Consider the following 19,335-nt stretch of genomic DNA (forward strand, 5'->3'; position numbering starts at 1 on the left):
ACGTTTTGCATTTGACAAGATACAGAATCATAAAGAAATGAAACTGAAGTGGTGTGATCAGAGAAAGATCTCAGTCAAAAGACTTTGGAAGTTGTTTTTTGAAGAAACAGGAGTTAACCTAGATAAGGCTCTGGTAACCTGTAAGGAAGAACAAGCATTTGAAGGTTTTTACAAACAAATTTTAGATACACGCAATCTCAAATTTCATGGAAAGGCTATGCAATTTGACACTCAAATTACTAGCCTTTAAAAGGAAGAGTAGGTTATCCACAGTAACCAAAATGGGTAAGAAAGAAGTGTCCACAAAGAAAACTAACATCACCTGTAAACTTCTTTAATTCAAGTTCCAAATAGAGTATAAGAAGATGAGCACAGTCAAGACAAGACGTCCTAAGAAACAGGGGCAGGAAAACTAGATGTGTGGGTCATCACAAGAAACAAACAAACAAACAAAAACACAATCCTGACCAAATCCATGTGCAAAATAATTTGTATTAAGAAAATGAAAAGTTTTATGAAGTGAATGTCTGGCACGCAGACTGAAATGAGATGCAAGCAGGCAATCTACCAAATAATACAAGATGAGCTATTTGAAGACAAAGGTACAAATGGATTACAATTTCTTGCAGCTGATCATGAGTACAGAGCCTTACATCAAGTAAGTAACTGAAACGGAAGTGAGTATGTTGCGTACATGTGGATCAGGAAGTAGAACAGGGAGAGAAAGAGGGCAAGAAACAGCGGAGTCATACAGTTTAACAAGAGGAAATCACTAACTAATAGAACAAAAGCTGGAATGGATGAGCTTCAAAGAAGAAGAGAGGATTAAGTCAATATTGGTATACAATATGTATTGAATTATGTATGCAGGACTGCTTTATACAAAATGCAATAAACTTGCAGAAAATACATGCATCTGTTTGCCAAACAACATATAAAAGAACACTATCTCTTGGGATTGCAAATAGGAGAAATAAATGCACTAACATCTTCCATTTTACATTACAAGCATGACTTGGCGGAGTTCATTACATGGTTGTAGAGCTGGTCATAGTTTTTCATGTTCATCTTAATTTCTGAATCATCTACAAATGCCAACTAACAAAAGAAAACACCAGTATAAAACAGTTCCTTAATTAAAAGTTATTATTCAAGTTATGTATGCATTTTTATAGAACTGTGATGGTAACTTATCTTGAAAATGTTTCATATTTTGGCAGTTTTACTGAATAACATTTCTATTATATTTGAAAATACATATTTTGACAGTGTCACTGCTGACCTTAAGTCAGTGACTTATTCTAATTCTTATATTGAACTAATTCTTCAGGCTCTCCTTTGACATTATAGAAGATTTTTAATTATTTTTTTGTAAGTACCCTTTTTTTAAGCTACAAAGTTTAAAAAGCAATCATAAATTAGATCAAGTCAAAAGGCTCAGGCAAAACAAAAACAGAATCAAAAGAAAAAAATCTTGCCATATAAAAAAAAACTATGTAACATCAATGTAACTATTGACTTGCCTTTTTCCACTCATTTTCTTATTTTTATGTAGGCATTATTTTTTAATCCCCTCTGCTGAAGTCGTTTATCTGCTACTTGTATTATAGTAAGAAACATTCTTTAAGTAAGAGCAGCTGAGACTTGGTTTTGTCCAAAATCATTGGAACTAGCGAAACAATGTTTAAAAACAAACCTCAAACGCTATCAGAAACAAGAAATAAAATTACTGAACCTGTAAGCTCTCACAAAACAGAGTATGACAAAACATACAGTACTAGAAATTGTCACACTATCAGATGTGCACTGCTAACAGTGATGAAAGCCTATTTAATCTGCTAATTTTAATGTGGTTGCTGATATGAACAAAAGTGGCATAAAAATGAAGAAATTAGACTTTAAACTTTGAAAAAACAGAATAGGATGATGTAATATTAGAAGGAATTTCTCACAAGAATCCTGTGCTGAATTAGAGCAACTTTCCAGCGATATGCCATTTCCTTCCTGTGCCACTCCATACTCCCTGAAAATATATAAAACGGAATGGGTTTTTACAGTAGATGGAGTCATCTGTTCAATCACTTTCTAGGCTTTATGATTGCTGAAAAGTATACCCAGAAAAATCTTATTTCACAAATAAATTTATTTTTGCTGTGATTCTTCCCTGGATGAACCACAGCTATAATTGTTACAGTACTGCAGACAAACCTGATGCTACCAAGATATTGTTAATGAACGTCCTTGAACAACTGCTTGCAGCTGGCCCTACATTGACATACCTTTCAGAAACATCACACTTAAGAAGAATCACTCTAAAACTAGAATTTAATTATTTAATTTTTAAATCAATGGAGTATCATTGACTTCAGAACTCTTCCTAGGGCTTGACTTGAATGACAAAGACTAGAACTGCATTCCACATAGCGCGTCTGCTTATTACTAGACAGTAATTCAGCAAGCAACCTGCAAGCAACTCCAAAATACTTTCTCCTTACTCTTATCAAAAAAACAAAAAAAAATGAAAATTTATCCACAGAACATCTACGAATGCCTGGCAGAAAATGAACTTTGAAAACAGATCTAAGGCCCAAGTCCAATACCGTAGAATTTTTGTGTACCAATTTGGACTACAGAGACTTTAAGTATCAGTACCTTTACAGGATGGGAATTACAGCTGCCTGCCGCACTCTCCTTCCCAGCAGTATCAGCCAAAGCTCACATTTCCAGTCTGTGATATCTGGTAAAAAATTGAATGGAAGGCCATGTCACTGCTCTGCAGATTTCTGAAACTGAAGTGTCTTTTTTTTTTTTTTTTGCCTATATAATGACTACAAGAACTCATACACTGTCCCTTCTGTAACAAGCGTATCAGTTTTGAACTGAATCTCCTGGGTGTAAAAAAAAAAAAAAAAAATCACACAACTTTCTTTTTGGAAATGTATGGACAATGTCCTTTGCAGCTCATTGTGAAAACTAGTCAATACCAGAAAAACTCTAATGGTATATTCAGTTCTCAAAAAAAAAAAAAAAAGCCACCTTTGTTTTTAATCAGTACACCTACAATATCCTTGCTGAAGAGAAATGGATATTTTTAAACTTCCATTGCACTTTTGTACTACAAGACCACCACCAAAGCCCTTTGATTTATTCATCTTACTAATTGTTCATCCACCACAAAAGTGATGTAGAGAATTGATGTATTAAAGGAAATTAAGACAAATAAAAACAGACCTGCTATGGGAGTACTTAAAAGTAAAATCAGATTGCACAATGGAAGACAACCCCAGAAGCAGAAGTCCTAAGAAGTATTCCTAACAAAACTGGGAAATAGAAATTACAGCAGCTTTTAGATTTGTATGGACAATCTTGAATTTTATGTAACAATTAAAAATGACATTTCTCCTAAAAAATGTATTTTTTTTTTTAATATAAGGCTTTAACCACCTACTTTGGAACCTTTTATATGGTAGTAGGATTTTTGATTTTAGTTTATTTCTTGTAATATGAAGGAATTAAAAAAATGGTTCTTTAGAATAATTCTAATAGCATTTTGCATTAAGTATATTACTAAGTTTTCTTGTTTAGAAGCTAAGCTCTTTGGTTTACCTAAGCAAGCGTTGTATATTATAGAACAATAACATCAAGAATTTTCTTTTCAGTAACAGTTCTGCCCCAACCAGACATTAACAAAAAATTGTATTTTAGGGAGTTTAACAAATCCAAATATTCTCCATAGAAACAATATAAGAAGAGTTATATAGCAAAATTTCAGAACTGCAGACGTTTGCACATATATGTGCATATTTGTTCATTCTATAAATCTTCTTTTCAAATATCTATCTTCAAATTTTTAAACTTTGAAGGACATGGAAAATGTCCATGCATTGAACTCACACAGAAATGTTATTGATGTAATTGCTACATAAATTGAACGTGTCAGGACACAAGAAAAATATTTGGAAAAGTTGTAACAGTTCTTACATCAAGAAAGCTGATAAAAGATACAACTTTACTTATTTTTAGCAAAGTGAAACCACTTGGACTGTTGCATTTAAAAGAACAGCTCAGATTGTATGGGCTGGGGATTTCTTCATTTCCAACAACAGCTTTCGGACAGTTCTTTTCATGATAGCAAAGGCAAAAGCCTTCTCAAAAGTTGCAATAAAACATATCTTCTTTTCAGGTATAATAATACATATACAAAATTTTAAGGTCAGGTGCAAGTGGGTGTAAATACTATTTATTAATTCTACAGGTTCAGTAAAATCAACTGAACATTTATTTTCCTTTTTTTCTTTATGGTAAGAAAAATTTGTTCTCTTCACAGAAAAAGCAGTAGCAACTCAGTATGACTACCAGTACCTTCTCTATATTCAGTCCAAAAAAAGGATTACTGTGGACTACTGTGACTATGAGATCCACAGTTGGCTTCACCGTTTGCATTAGCTTAGGTGTTCTATAGAACACCTAATTACATCAGGTGTTCTAGAAGTCCAACAAATTATATAATCCTCAAACACAGAAATGTTCATATATAGAGTTTTCTCTTAAGAACACATTAAAAACATGAAGAATATTTTTTATGCAAGTTTATCTTCCATTTAAAACAAGTTGATGGAACTGATGGAAATCTGGTTACCTTGTCTGTTGACAGGTAACACTGCAGGACTCTGTTCCCAGTCGTGCACTCACCATAATTTAAACACAGGAAGTACAAGCCCCCAATTTAAGTGTTTATTTTGAAGCTTACTTATAGTTTGCAATGAAACATTGACGGTCTAGTGCTAATTATTTTACTAAATGCATAAAACCAATGTACTGGGTCAAAACGGTTACTTCTAACAATAAGTTTAAGTTCATGAAAAGATAGTTCAAGTCATGAAATATTGAAGCTTAAACTTGCTACAGATCCCTTTCAATACAGCTGTCCTGAAGAAATTTTATGACAAAATTCAGGAAAGAAAAAAGTAAATGCTTGGGATTACAATATTTTTCTGTCATTTTCAATATTAAAGTGCATACAAGCTTTAAGTGGACGTACTGAGGAATACAGATCTTTTAGTGAACCAAATAAACATCTACAGCTACTCCATTTGTTAGAGAGGAATTAAAACATTCAGATATCCTTGTAATTATTTCCAATAATTATTTCCAATACAATTAATTAGATCTACCATAAAACAGAAGCAATAATCTATTGACAAATATATATGATTCTCATATATAGATATATAGATATATATATATGTATATATTTATATACACACACACACATGTACATATCTAATCATTCTGATTATTTTGGTCTTGGTTTTGGTATACTACAACATTTCCCATTGATATACAGGTAAGTAACTGTGCTTTATTGGTTATATATCCTGCACCTTACCATACTTCCACAGTATGAAATATTTTGTAACACATCACAGCACATATGTGAAACCCAAGATATTTAAAAGAAAAGATTTGACATCGTTTCCTCATGCTAAGCATGGCTTTGCAGAAGCAAGCATTTCATTATTTTTCTAATTTGATTCGGGTATTTAAAAACAGATGACAGTTCATCTCTTAGCCAATATTAATCTAAAATTAAGAGTATTTGCAAATAAAAAGTATATGGCAAATATACATATAAAGAATACAGCAAAGCTATATAGTCTATGGTCCTTTTTATTACATCACTCCTAACTCAATCTAAGGAAAACGCTGGAGTTTCAACTCCAGTATATAGTATCTAGAGGCAAAAGGAAGCACACAGCAGTTTTACATCTATAAAGCATCAATATGTACGTTGAGGATTTTGATTTTTTTTTTTTTTTTGTCTTAAATTCCAAAAGTTACAAAAATAATTCAAATATACCTGGAAAAAAGGAGAAGACAAACATACAAAGAGAAGAAGGAAGCATCAGATAAAGAGCTTGAAAATAAGCAGAATGTTTTGGTGGTGGTGGTGGTTTTGTTTTAGAACCATGCAAATAATCACAAGCAAACTGTTACTTAACCAATCAAAACCAGAATAGGCAGCGTATACTGCTGAAGTCATATTTCTGAAATCACATTTCAGCTGTTACTTAACATCAGTGCTAAATTAATGCCTTCACAACCAAAGAAATTCCTCTGAGAGTTAGATTGCTTTACTGAAATTTAGTAAGGAATAGAATGCAAAAATTCACAGCTGCGCAATAGCAGTAACTCAAATGCATCATTTCAGTTTCTTTACTTTTTTAAAGTACAATTTTGAAGCACATTTCAATATAAAAGACAAGTATATTTTAAACATTTTAAAATTACACTTATTTTCTTCCCATGTCTTTTTTTAAACTTTAGTGACAAAAAAAGGACAGTTGTGCAGTATTTTCTGCTTCTTAATTACTAAAATGGAAACAAGAAAAAGACATAGAGGCATAATCTACACAAACTATGTGAATGTTTAAACAGAAAAAGGGAGAAAAAAATTGTGAAATTATTTTTAACGATTACTTTCTTCATAACTAAAATGCAACTAAATAGGAAATGTTTCATTTTGTTAATCAGTGAAAATTATGTAAAAGTAATTTAGGAAGTATTCCAAAACATTTAACTTGAAAATAAACTCCTACTTTTATATATATTTACACACATTTTGTATGTTTTTGGAAAGTTTACTGAAGTAAACTTTTTAAACTAAGCCATCTAAGTTAAACAATTAAGCTTAATTACAAAATTAAATTGTCTTAGTTGTACAATTAACAAAAAAAATAGACAATTTAGTTACCAGCTAAATGTACTTGTATAGTACACAAGTCTTGAAGCACCCGTCCAGTGTTTTGAAAGAAAAAAGTGAAGTTATACGAAAACAGCTACCCTGTTCTTCCGGAATCCAAGGCATACACGGTATGTTCATTTGTAATCTGCCTTAGATAACAAACGCTATGACTTGACAGTAATTTATGTAAAAGGCAGTTACATTTCACCACTTGAGTATAACAAGACATTCTAGTTAAGATACTGCAAGATGTGGAACTAGATTTACAATACTGTTGCAAAAAACGTTCTTTTAAAGACACATTAATAACATTTTTTGCTTCAGTATTATGTTGCACTGTAATCTTCTTTACCAAGTTAGAAACACCGGAGATTATATATTTTTAAACCTTTATCACTATGTCATGTACTGGAGGACAGCAAACACTTACAACCCTTATTGTCCTCCACAATAATACATTCTAAATACTGGCAAATGAGACATCCAATTGAAGGCAAACTAAGACAAATAGCTTTTTTTGTTCTACTACAACATGACAATCATACAACAGTTGCTTTTCACAGTCAGAAGCGCTTGTATTTTAGTTTAAAAGCTATTCTAGTAACAAAATCAAGAACTTCTGTGCATCTGTAAAGTACGTATCATATGCTTACGTAAGACTGAACTGTGCAACATTTGTTTATTTATTCTGTGTTATACCACAAAGCATTCATCAGCTGTTTTGGGACATAAAATCGTACTTCATAGCATATTTCATAGAGAAAGAGCATGCAAGTACACACAATGCAGACTATAGTCAGTCAAAACACATAACAGAAGACAGTTATGTCTCAGTTATGTCTGAAGCAGATGCACCTATAATACAAATAGGGATGCCACCCAGCCTCAGTAGTACAGCTTTAAAGTCTCAGTAGTGAGACTCTCTTGGTTAAGTCTTGTAACAGATTAAAAAAATAAAAAATGTCTACAACTAATAAGACAAATAGCCTAGTAAGTCTCACTGTTTGGGAGATGCTGGGAAGAGCCTTTTATTTAGACAGCTTTTACAGGAGGACACTATTAAGTTGAGGAGGTTAGGGAAAGACTGAAATTTTTGTGTAAAATTTCAAAGACATATCCCATTCAAACAACTACAAATTATGTTGGCTTCAATTGCTGGCAACTGACAGCAACTTTTCATTAATGGCAAAAAAGTTTAATGAATATTGATTTTAAAAAAAGCAGAATGCATAGAATTTATGAAAAGTAGATTTGATTTTTGACAACTTAAACTCTATCTCAATCTTAATGCTACTATAAACGAAAAAATATGAAAAAATGAAACAAAGGTGACTACCTCTGTCCACTATAAACTAGTTCAATATTCTATTACACAGTGAACTTGGACTACCACTAGTCTATCATTAGTAGGTAAGAGGTTATCTGGTGAGAAAATCTTATTGCAATTCAGGCTGAATTAGCTCACACTAATACTTTGAGGACTATGAAGACTTTGTAGACTATATAAGACTAATTATTATTTATTATTAAATATCTTATGTAAAATATTTTGTCTTAATTTAAAAACAGTCATGATTTCCTAACTGTTTTATCTGGCATTTTGATAACTTCCCAATTATCACAATTTGGTACCCATTAACTACGTTCAACTGCTTGTTACTAATTTGGACAGCCAAGAAAAAACTAAAGCACCAAATAACCATTTGCTTCTTTCATACTGATCACCCACATAGTCACCCCTAAACTAGATTCAAGGACACTGTTAAAGCAGAATGGGAAAATTAGATTACCTTTAAACATTAAGAATACTTAATTGTCAAGAAAAGCATGGAGTTCTTCATGTGTCGAGGCCACAAAATGTGAGTAATACCAAAGAATGAATCATTGATGGGCTGCTAAGTGTATCAACCAATGATTATATGCAAGATAATTATGATCTTGTTACAGAAGCTATTAAAAGAAACTAGAGCTGATAACCAAATACTGTATTACAACCCTCTGAAGGACAACCTTGTCAATATTAGTTAATTCAGGAAATAAAAACATCACTGTTTGAATAAGTCTTTCCATTTGTAAGCAGAAATAACTAATTTTTTTCTATATAATATAAAAAGCAGAAAAAATACACCTGTAAAACAGATTTACTCAACACAACTAATTTGTAAGAAAATTATAACTAAATTTTAACCATATAAAATTATCTGAAATCACAGATTGTATTAGTTGACATACTTCTGATGTATTAAATATAGGGGTTCTTCAAGACATGGTTAATCCAGGTACTAGGAAGTCTTACAATCAAAGTAGTGTTTGTTTTTTAAGTTCTGTTCTTTATGCAGACTGAAATCATACATAAAACCTTTTCTCTATGACGTATGTACTGTTTAGCATATAGACGCTATTAGGAAGGTGAACATATACTGCAAAGAAGCTTTTATCAGGCCTACTTATAAACAGGAAAGCAAAGTTCATACACCATTAGGTTTGAATTAATTATTATTCAGACTGTTCTAAAGACACTCAGAAACTGTACTGTAAAAATTTGGCTAAATCCTGTATTAGCTAGCCATCCAGTGTTCCCACGTAGCCCTCGTGATTCACACTGCAAAATGTAAATGCTTTCAAAACAACAAGATGGAATTGTTTGCTCTCAATATAACAAAGCTTTAATTAGATAAAATGTATTCTGTTCTTTAAAAAAGGAGTCGTAAGTTTTTTCAAATGGAACGTAAGTTTGCAATGCAAATGGAATGTAAGTTTGCAATGCAAGTTATACATCTATGAGCATCTTACTAAGAACGTTGTTTCAGGAACAGGTGAAGCAAATAAAAAAGTACAAAGATTTCTCCTCCCACCTCTAAGTTCATGCCACACACTAATAAATAGCATTTCTCGCACTTAAAACAATCATAGTTGGTTGTGGTGGGAAGTAGAGAGTAATTTCTTTCCTCTGCACTTCCACATAGCCTTCATTTGTTTTGTTTGTTTTCCTCCTTTTTTTTTTTTATTTTCCCTTTCCCCCTTTCCCTTTTTATTTCCCTTAGTTAAATTGTTTAGTTCATAATAATCTTTATTTAATTATTATTATTATTTCCCTTTAATTAAATTATCCTTATCTCAACCCGTGAGTCGTTCTTTGCTTTACTTCTCCCCCTCATCTAAAAAGAGGGGAGTGAGAGAGCGGTGGTGGGGTTTAGCTGCCCAGCATGGTAAAACCACCACATTGGTTATCATAATTTACTAAATTTAGGCAAGAACCAGTAGATTAAGATTAACCATTATAAACGCAATCTTTTCAGCAATGCAAATGTTGCTGTGACTACACAACTCTCTACACTGACTTTACACCATATACAGAGTCAAATTCAAGGTTGTTGGCCCAGCATCCACAATTCACTAACTACATATCACAGACTCAAAATAAAACAGGCTTGACATGGTACAACTATTTTCATAGTCATATTCTGATGAAAAGATGTAGAAGAAAGCTTATTTTTGTAGAAGAAAGCTTATTTCATGGTCTGAACTTTTGGGTAGACCTGTGCGGTGTCAAGAGTTGGACTTGATGATCCTTAAGGGTCCCTTCCAACTCAGGATATTCTATGATTCTATGATTCTATGTTTCTTAACTACTAAAAGGCACACATTGACTCCACAGGGAAGGACTTTAAGGTTTGTCACCAACTCAGCAGGTTATAAACAAAAAGCAAGCAGTACAATCACAAAACTTTACTGTTCAAATATGTAAGATAGTTCATTTTAAGATGATCCTATATTAATCTTCTAATAACTTCAAGAAGTAGCTATTTAATGAATTATCTGAAGTGGTAATTCCAGTCTCATTTTCATATAGGCTTAGATGACTGCAGCAAGAACCAAGGCAACCACCCACAACCACTCAGTAGAGAGTAAAAGGATTTTAAGTAGTACAGAAGAATTCAGATGGAGTGAATCAATTGCAAGTCTAATAGTTTAACCTAGATGGTAACAATAGGTTTGCAATTTTAAAATAAAGTCTCAAAAATCCTACCTACTTGAGTTTCATTAATTTGTCTCATCAGCCAGCACCACTTGCTTGCTACATGGCTGCGATTGAGAAAAGTTTATTCCAACCCACATCTTCATTTCTTTCAATAACAGAGCAAACACTGAGGTACTTTTGCTCAAAAGTTGTGATGATTCAACTACCTACCACCTAAAGCAGGTAGTTTCCCGAAAAGACCAAAACTGTAGAAGAGAAATTATCTACATAGACAAAAATGATAACATTCAATTTATCAGTTAACTTTCCCCCAAACGAGAAATAATGTGTTTATTAATTAAGCCTTCAGTACATTTCACTACAGTAGTTATCAACATAGCTTCCAAACAGAGATCCATTGGTATACTGCTATGAAGTCTAAGTGATTCCTCAGTAATTACCACTGGCCAAGGCAAGGCGACATATAACTTCAACATACCAAAGACTTAATTGATCAAAGCAGGATGAGTCAGCCAGGGAAGGTAGGACATTTTCAGACCTCTGTAACCACTCCAAAGTGCTTAATTAGGATAGATCTATTTGGTATTTGCAGTGTAACATATGGAAAATTTGTCACAGTAAAGTTTGATTTCAATCTGAAGTATAATTAAAACTATATCCATTATATACAGAAATTATATATCTTTTGGTGCTGCAAGATTTTCCCAATTACAGTTACAGAAATCTAAACATTATACTGCAATGGATTCTGAAGTTAAACTTCTGAGTTTCCTGAATTTAATTTCTCTGAAGAACCTTTCACCATTGATACACTGATCTCTCTTGCTGCTCATCAACTGAGCATGATTTTTAACCATCATCATAAAAAGAAAATAAATGTGCCTAACTATATATACCGACAAAAATTCAAGAATGGATTCAAGAACACTTTTTTTTTTTTTTGCTATAAAGATAGAAAGATTCTTCACATACAAAACCAGATAGTATTATCTAGATGGTGAAATGATCCTAATTTTATTTGTGATTTGGCAGCTCTGATATCAACACAGAATTTAAAGATTTCAAATAGAAAGATACAGAAATAGAAATGTAATAGAAAAACGTAAGTTTCTGTAACAAGAAACATACACGTTCATGAAATGGCACAGATTAATTACTGAAATTACTTTTGGATCTCTGACAAACTTAAGTTCTACTTCAACTTCAGTTACTCAACTTCAGTTACACATTTAGCAACTCTGCAGGTCAATCAGGGACTTTAAATACTTTAACCTAGTATTTGCTGCTAAAATTTGTCAAGTTCTTAGACAAATTTAAACAATCTACATAGAAAATACAGACTGGTTCAGAAGGACAGGCAGACAAGCAGCAGTGGAGGGGAGGGGCACACATAAAAGGGAGCTCTTCTATACAGTCATCATTACTCTATCTTCCCCTCTCTTCAGAGATATTCAGAAATTACATTACAAAGGTTTTCTACAGTAGTTCTATAGCAGTTCTGCTGTCAATGTAAGACCTCAAGTACAGAAAGACTTAATCGCTCCTTTAAATGCAGCAAATTTCTACAGTTATTTTCCATCAGTCATCTAATAAAACAGTAGGAGGTTTTTTAGTTTAATCAACCATAGATTAAGAATACAACATTAATACTGCCAGAAATACTTTCCTTTTAAATTCTCTGAATGTAACGTAAACAAACAGTTTTCCTATTTTAAGCAGTTTAACAGCTTCTGAAAGTCTCCAATGAGACTCTCTTAGTAGCAAGCTTCTTCAAATGGCTGTGCGCTATAGTCCATTCTTCATAAACATGCAGCATCTGCTCCAGAGGATTAAAACCCCTAACCTAATTGTTGAAATGATGTGGGAATGATACACTAAGAGGACTTCACCATCATGTGGGAGTTAGTCTGGATACAACTTATTCTGCAAAACAGATGCTGTTCAGACCATAGTTTCGGTGTACACTTTTAAGACAAAAGTAAAATTTTAATTAAGAGTTACCCCTTGTTCTCTTGCTTTTTGTAGACTGCTTTTTGGAATGGAAGCTCTGATGCAAAAACTGCATCCTCACAGCCAAGTAAAGCTGTTTTTTTTTTTTAATGCTTACAGGGTAACAAGCATACTGATGTGCTTTTTTTTTTTTTTTTTATAATTACTAAAGAACACTTTTAGGAGTACATCTAGACAGTGTAACAAGTCAACAAATGGGGATCAAAATTACACATGAAGAAAACACACTATGTCATGCTTTTATAAAGCATACTAAATATACATATTTCAAGACCACAAAACAACTTTGTAAGAAAATAGAGAATTTAATGGTTTTTGATCTTTCCATGAATGTACATCATTAAAAAAAAAAAAAAAAGGAAAAGAATTAAAGCTAAAATTTTACTTCTATACTGGACTTCATCATTGCTAAATATATGAATGCATGTTTGTTTGTTTTTGGTTTTGAAAACTTATTTCAAGCTTTAAGAAACAAGTGAATGTAAATTCATAAAATCAGCCATCATAACAGTAAAGTTCTCTGTATCAAATTAAACATATGGACATATATGCTCAATTCTAAATCAAAACTGCACCTCATCCTGTACATGCATGCATGTAAGAGAACATGAGCAAGAGACCACATGCCTGTGCATCTAAGAGGGAGGCAGACTATACAAGGCTGCTTACTAAAAATATTCTCCAAGTTACATAAATGTAAAATAAAAGGTGCATTATCAATACATATTGAAACTGCAAAATTCTGAACACAGCATGCTGTCACTAAAAACTACATAGAAGGATGCATTAATATCCCCTGTGAAACCAAACAAAAATATCAGCAAATGCGTGATCATTTCTCACTGACTTTTTATAAGCATTTTCATTCATGCTGCTTGTACAGAAAACATTTAAGATGGAACAGAGAAGCAATATAAACATAACTATATACTAAATAGATAAGTGCTATACATGTGTATATGTAAAAAATATAACTTTGAAACAAGAACAAAGCCCAAGATATTGAGCTTTAAATATACACGGGATTTCTTCTGATTTGTAATTTATTTCTTGAAGTCATCAATAAAATGCCATGAAACTCCTCTACACTATATCAATTCCACAAGAGCAGGCTCTCAAATTAAAAACCTACTGCCTTGCTATTTTCATTTAGTCAACTTTTTGAAAATAGGTGGAGGGCGTAGGGAGAGACTGTTGTTCTTGCTCCTATTTATTCACATAAACTGGTCATACCATCTCAAAAACCTAATCTAATGTCTGCTAAAACATTAGATTATGTAGGATTTTGGTTTTTAAAAAAGAAAAAAAAATTCCTCTTAAATGCAACAAACGGACTAACATTTCGCAGTAAAATCTAAAATCATAAATGTAAAAGCAGTCTTGCCTTTACTGATGTTGTAGTCCATACTCCATGCGAGCAAAAAATAATACAGTGCTATAAGCATGAGGATGTAATTCATACTGAAAACATATGAAAGGTTCTCGCTAGCCGAACAGTGGGCTATAAATGCAGATGGGCAAAATCAGAGTTAATGAAAACATAAAATGTCTTTCAGATAAAAACACGAAAAATTTAACTGCATGAACCTTACAAAACAAGGTGGGCTAAATCAGAATTACATGTTAAGATATTTTAAATGGCACTTATCTGTGGTAAATACTTGAAACAAAACTAACGAATACATGTAATATAAAAATAAATGCAATATGTATTTACAATTTCAGGCCTTTTTTGTACAGAAGAACACATTAACTTTTTTAAGTGAACAGTTCCTTCAAAATGGGGATGTGTTAGCTAATTGTTTTTTCAATCTCAATCTCTTTGCTCCTCTGCTAGTATTCAAGTATTAAAAATATTTCTGAAACTGATGCAGACACAGTAGCAAATAAAACCTTTGTGTGGCTGAAATTATTGTCAGTTTAGCTCCTTTTTAACAGTGTCTTACAAATTATTACAAATGATTCTCTGATCTTGGGATTTGTTGAATATTTTTCTGAAATGAGCTAAAAATAAGTCAGTGTTAAAAAGTAGGGTTGCCAGTTCTTTCATGGTCCCACAAAACGAAGAGGAAGTTGGCAGGATCAGCTCAGCTCCACTGTGCTCCTGAAAAATATAAAATACCAGTGTCCACTGGATCATTGGGTCCTTTGAACTCTAGTACTACTTATGAAAAAGATTCTGGTGATGACGATCGTAATGGTGCTTTAATATGGAGTAAGACAAATTTGTCAGTGGGTGTGATCTTTCCTTTTAAAATTTCATGCCCTAAACATGTATTATGTACAAATTGAGGGAAAACAGTGCTTTGCAAAATAATAAGCATACTAGGACCTCATCTTTGGTTATTATTACATAAACAGGAAAAAATGAAAGTAATTCCAGTAAAATTAAGAAGTCAAGACTATATACCTGCTTAATTCCTTTTTTATTTACTGAAAGTGACATTCTGAGTGTTAATCTCACATATACACTAGAAATATCTAATTGAAACAACGGTTGAGAGCCTCCAAAAGGATCATAAAAATTCTCCCCTCACAATGCAATCAATAGTGTAATTCTTTTGCTAGAGGCAAATATAAGCTTAATAAAAATACAAAGCACTAGCGTCTCACTATTAAAATCTAGATGTGTTAACTAAACCAGGACTTCCAAAACATCCGTGGAATTGTTAATGATGACATCTGTAGAAGTCCTGCTGGACAAGTTCTCTCACAACTGGAAACAAAACTGAAACTGTATCTGTTATACAAGTCAAAAATCTTTGCCAAAAATTTTTAGCTTAGAAAAAAAGGGCCCTTCAACAACAAAAAATATAGGTTAGGGCAATGCTTATTACTCTGTACCTGTTTGGCTACTGTCAAAGCAATAGAACTGCTCCTGCATGCAGACACACACAGATTCAACAAATTTTGTAATTAGTCACCTTCCTAGCAAACTCTACTAGTCTTCCATTTACTCAAAACAGGCCAAATTTTGTTGTGACCTAAAAAGTTTACCTAATCTCAAACAGGTTAGTTTTTTAAAAAGTAATTAGAATCTATAAAAAAGGTATCTGTTTTACTAGGTAACATAGTGATTGCTATGTAACTTAGAGTGCCTATTAAAAGCAAAAAGATCATTGAAAAAATAGCTTGCATACATACCTCACTACTCAATAAGACACGTATACTATATCCTGTTAAGATGCTCAACTGCAACATAAATTTAAAACCTGGACTACAGCATTACCCCTGACTAACAGTGAAAAGCAGGTACATATTCCAAGCAAAAGGAAAAATTACTTTAGCTACTGATATTGAACTTCATATTGAAACAGACTCCATTTCCATACTAGCACTAAAATACTCATGTATAATTATCTTAAGATTCTAATTTGATTTGAAATTAAGTTTCACTATTGCAAGAAAATGTGCCACACTTCAATTCAGTCTACAAAAAAGAAGTGTTAATCCAACCTCTCTCATCACCAACACAGATACAACAACATGAATTTCTAAATATGCAAAATAAGTTCCACAGCTTGCATATTCTTCTGCAATTCCTTTCAATTCCTTTTTCAGTATCTGTCATGGGAATGACAACAGGTAGATAACAGAAATGTTAATTAGAGGCTGTAAACCTAATTCCCAATACCCTGTGCAAATTCCTGTTTACCAACTGCAAATGGATGCTTTAGCAGAATATAAAGTTACATTGCGTATAAGAGGTTCTTTACTTAAATTCACGAAAATGATTCAAAGTTAAAAAAAAAAAAACAACTTCAAATGTCCAGGTTCTTGTTGTAAAAGAAAAAGGACTAACAATAAACCCAAAAGATTTAAGAAAAAGGTCATCATCTAATTTCATTCTATTGGGTAATTATAGCATTATAATAGGCAACAGCTCACATTGATTTTTCCAACTTCCACAAGCATCATATTGGGTGAAATCTTCACCCTCCACTCAATAACAAAATATCAAGACAGCTAGAATTGTACCCTATAGTCTTGGCACTGTTTAATAGCTTGAGTAGGGTAAAGATAAGTACAAAGAACTCTATGAATGCTCTCCTGTAACATTTTCTCAAGGAGGAAAAAAAAATAAAAAAATCAAGTGAAGAACACTTTTTATATCAAAAATAGTGAATCTCAAAACATGGAGAATAATTACCAATCGCCAGATCTTACTCAATGCATAGCCTATGCCTTTACACATTAATAGAAAGCTGACTACAACCTGTATGAATTAGCCATCCAAATTACTTCCAGCTTACTGTCAAGGAGCTCCAGTTCCTTCCTCATTCTGTAACCTGAGTATCAAGTTTCTGTGTCAAGGTCTGGAACCCCCATCACAAGAAAGATGTTCATTTGTTAGAATGGATCCAGAGGAGAGCCACAAAGATGATCCAAGAGGTTGGAGCACTTCTCCTATGAAGAAAGGCTGAGAGAACTGGAGATGTTCAGCCTGGAGAAGAGAAGGCTCTGGGGAGACCTCATTGCAGTTTTTCAATACTTAAAGGGGGGTTATAAAAATAGTCTATTGGTCTAGTGGGTGGCATCCCTGCCTGTGGCAGGGGGGTTGGAACTGGATGATGTTTAAGGTCCCTTCCAACCCAAGCACAAGGAATTAGGAGAAATATTGTAAATCCATATAAAAAATATCTAGAGAAAAAATAAAAAAAATGACAAGCTATTAGGACAGTTCTTGAACAGATGTAAATTCATTTCCACATTATTTTTTTTCTGCTGCTCATAATGCTGATTTTTAATTACAATGAAATTCATGATGTTCTATGGCTTATAAGACCTTTAAGTTTATTAAAGCCTAGTAAAAGTACAGCTATTTTGGCCATTTCTTGTATATCTGCTAAGATATACAACACTATTGCAAATTATTTTTAGAGGACTTTTCATTTAAGCAGAACTTGTAAATCAAATTTTAAGAGATAATGAGATATTGCAACACCATTATAACAGCAGCATTTAATTTTACAGAGCACAGATGAACACAAAAAATCAGAAAGTTGTATTGGAACAAAAAATTATAGTTTCAGAAAATTATAGGTCAAACAGTACACATATGGATGACAAAAGATTTTTTTGTTTTTAATTTATCTGTTTTTTTTTTTTTTTTTTGCAGGAAGCAAAACAGTGATGAGAAACTTATCGATACAACTTTTATACCACAGAACACCATTACCTATAACACCGTACTTGCTTGAAACTGAGTCCCAACAATACTATTATGGAAAATGAATAAGGATTCACTCACAGGAGGAAATTTGTAGAAGAACACAAGAAAGAACAGGAAGTTTTTAGCAGTACAAAAAGGAACGGCATAGAATACTTTCACGAGGCTTAAAAGTTTTCACCTATCCACTACTTAACTTTTTAATATGATAAAATTTCATAGGATAAACATATCACATGTCCATAACTGATATTTGGTAGATCGCAGATACTATGCAAGGGATGCTTATGGAAGCAAGGCATGAGTTGCTTTCAGGTCTGATAGAAGTTGACAAAGACTAGGGTGAAGTCTGCACCCAATTATGACGGCACCTTTGAAATTCACCAACATTGTGGTTTTTTTTTGTTTTGTTAAATATTTAGATAGGTATACATAACATTTCATGTATATTCCACTCACTTTGGTACCTGGTAAAATTATGGAGAAAATTATTGCAGGAGTTATAGAAAAAAACAGAAAGATAATGCAGTCATCGGTCACAGCCAACATGGGTTCACAAGGGGAAAGCTCTATTTAACAAACTTAAATTTCCTTTTATGACCAGGTCACTCATCTAACTGACCAACGGAAGTCGTCACTGTATTTTTTTTTTCCAGTTTTGAAATGAAAGAAATCTACTCAAAGCCCTATATATTTAAATGGCAACAAGTTTTAAACCAGTTTAAAGAATCCCACAATTTACAATTTTTGCAGAGGTGCAAGTCCTATGGGAAATACACTAAACAGTTGTTCAGGGATTTTTTTTTGTGTGTTTCGGTTGTTGTTATTTGTTATTTGTTTTTTGTTGTTGTTGTTTTGTTTTGTTTTGCTTAGTAATCTTGAGAAAATCTGTGGTACTCTGCTCAGATTTACCAAAACTTGCACATTGCATCCATCCTGTCCAAACAGAATATTGGATTGTAAAGATGCTGCTTTGAGAATTCAGCACAAAAATCTACACCAGATAATTACAAAGTTGATTAAAAACACATCTTTTCTAAATTATTGTATGAAGGTAAAAATAACTTATTTAGTAGGCAACTGGTCAAACTGCAGCACAATTGGATTCAAATGTCCAAAATGGCAATTTGGACCTTAAAATTAAGGAAGCCTTAGAATAGTGAGAACAACCTAGCAAACTGCCTTTTTTTTTTTTTTTTTTTTTTGATACTGTAAGCTTAATTTGGTGCCTCTGCCTGCCATATGTATAAAAAAAAAAACACACCACCACCACCAGAAATAAATGGGGGTGGGAGACAAGGTGTAATCATCAAGTAAGCAAACATTACACGCCTCCCAGAAACTCCCATATCTTACAAGTACTCTAAACTGTTCGTTCTCATTCAAACACAAATGCAGAAATCTGGGGAAAAAATGCCAACAGGGTAG

The 19,335-nt window shown here is 32.8% G+C and overlaps 1 protein-coding gene across 5 annotated transcripts in view; it reads right to left on the reverse strand.

The window, feature by feature from the left end:
- NOVA1 (NOVA alternative splicing regulator 1) overlaps positions 1 to 19,335 on the reverse strand; it is a 144,073-nt gene that overhangs the window by 88,285 nt on the left and 36,453 nt on the right. The window contains exon 1 of one of the 5 annotated variants that reach the window (XM_068684382.1): positions 2,653 to 2,720. The exons of 3 other annotated variants lie outside the window; for them this stretch is intronic. The gene's annotated coding sequence lies outside the window, so the exon portion shown is untranslated. Of the gene's footprint in view, positions 1 to 1,952; positions 2,020 to 2,652; positions 2,721 to 19,335 lie in introns of those variants that run through there. One more of the 5 variants, XM_068684380.1, reaches the window with a different exon arrangement.

Source organism: Anas acuta, chromosome 5 (assembly GCF_963932015.1).
Source record: "Anas acuta chromosome 5, bAnaAcu1.1, whole genome shotgun sequence".
NCBI classification, from domain to species: domain Eukaryota; kingdom Metazoa; phylum Chordata; class Aves; order Anseriformes; family Anatidae; genus Anas; species Anas acuta.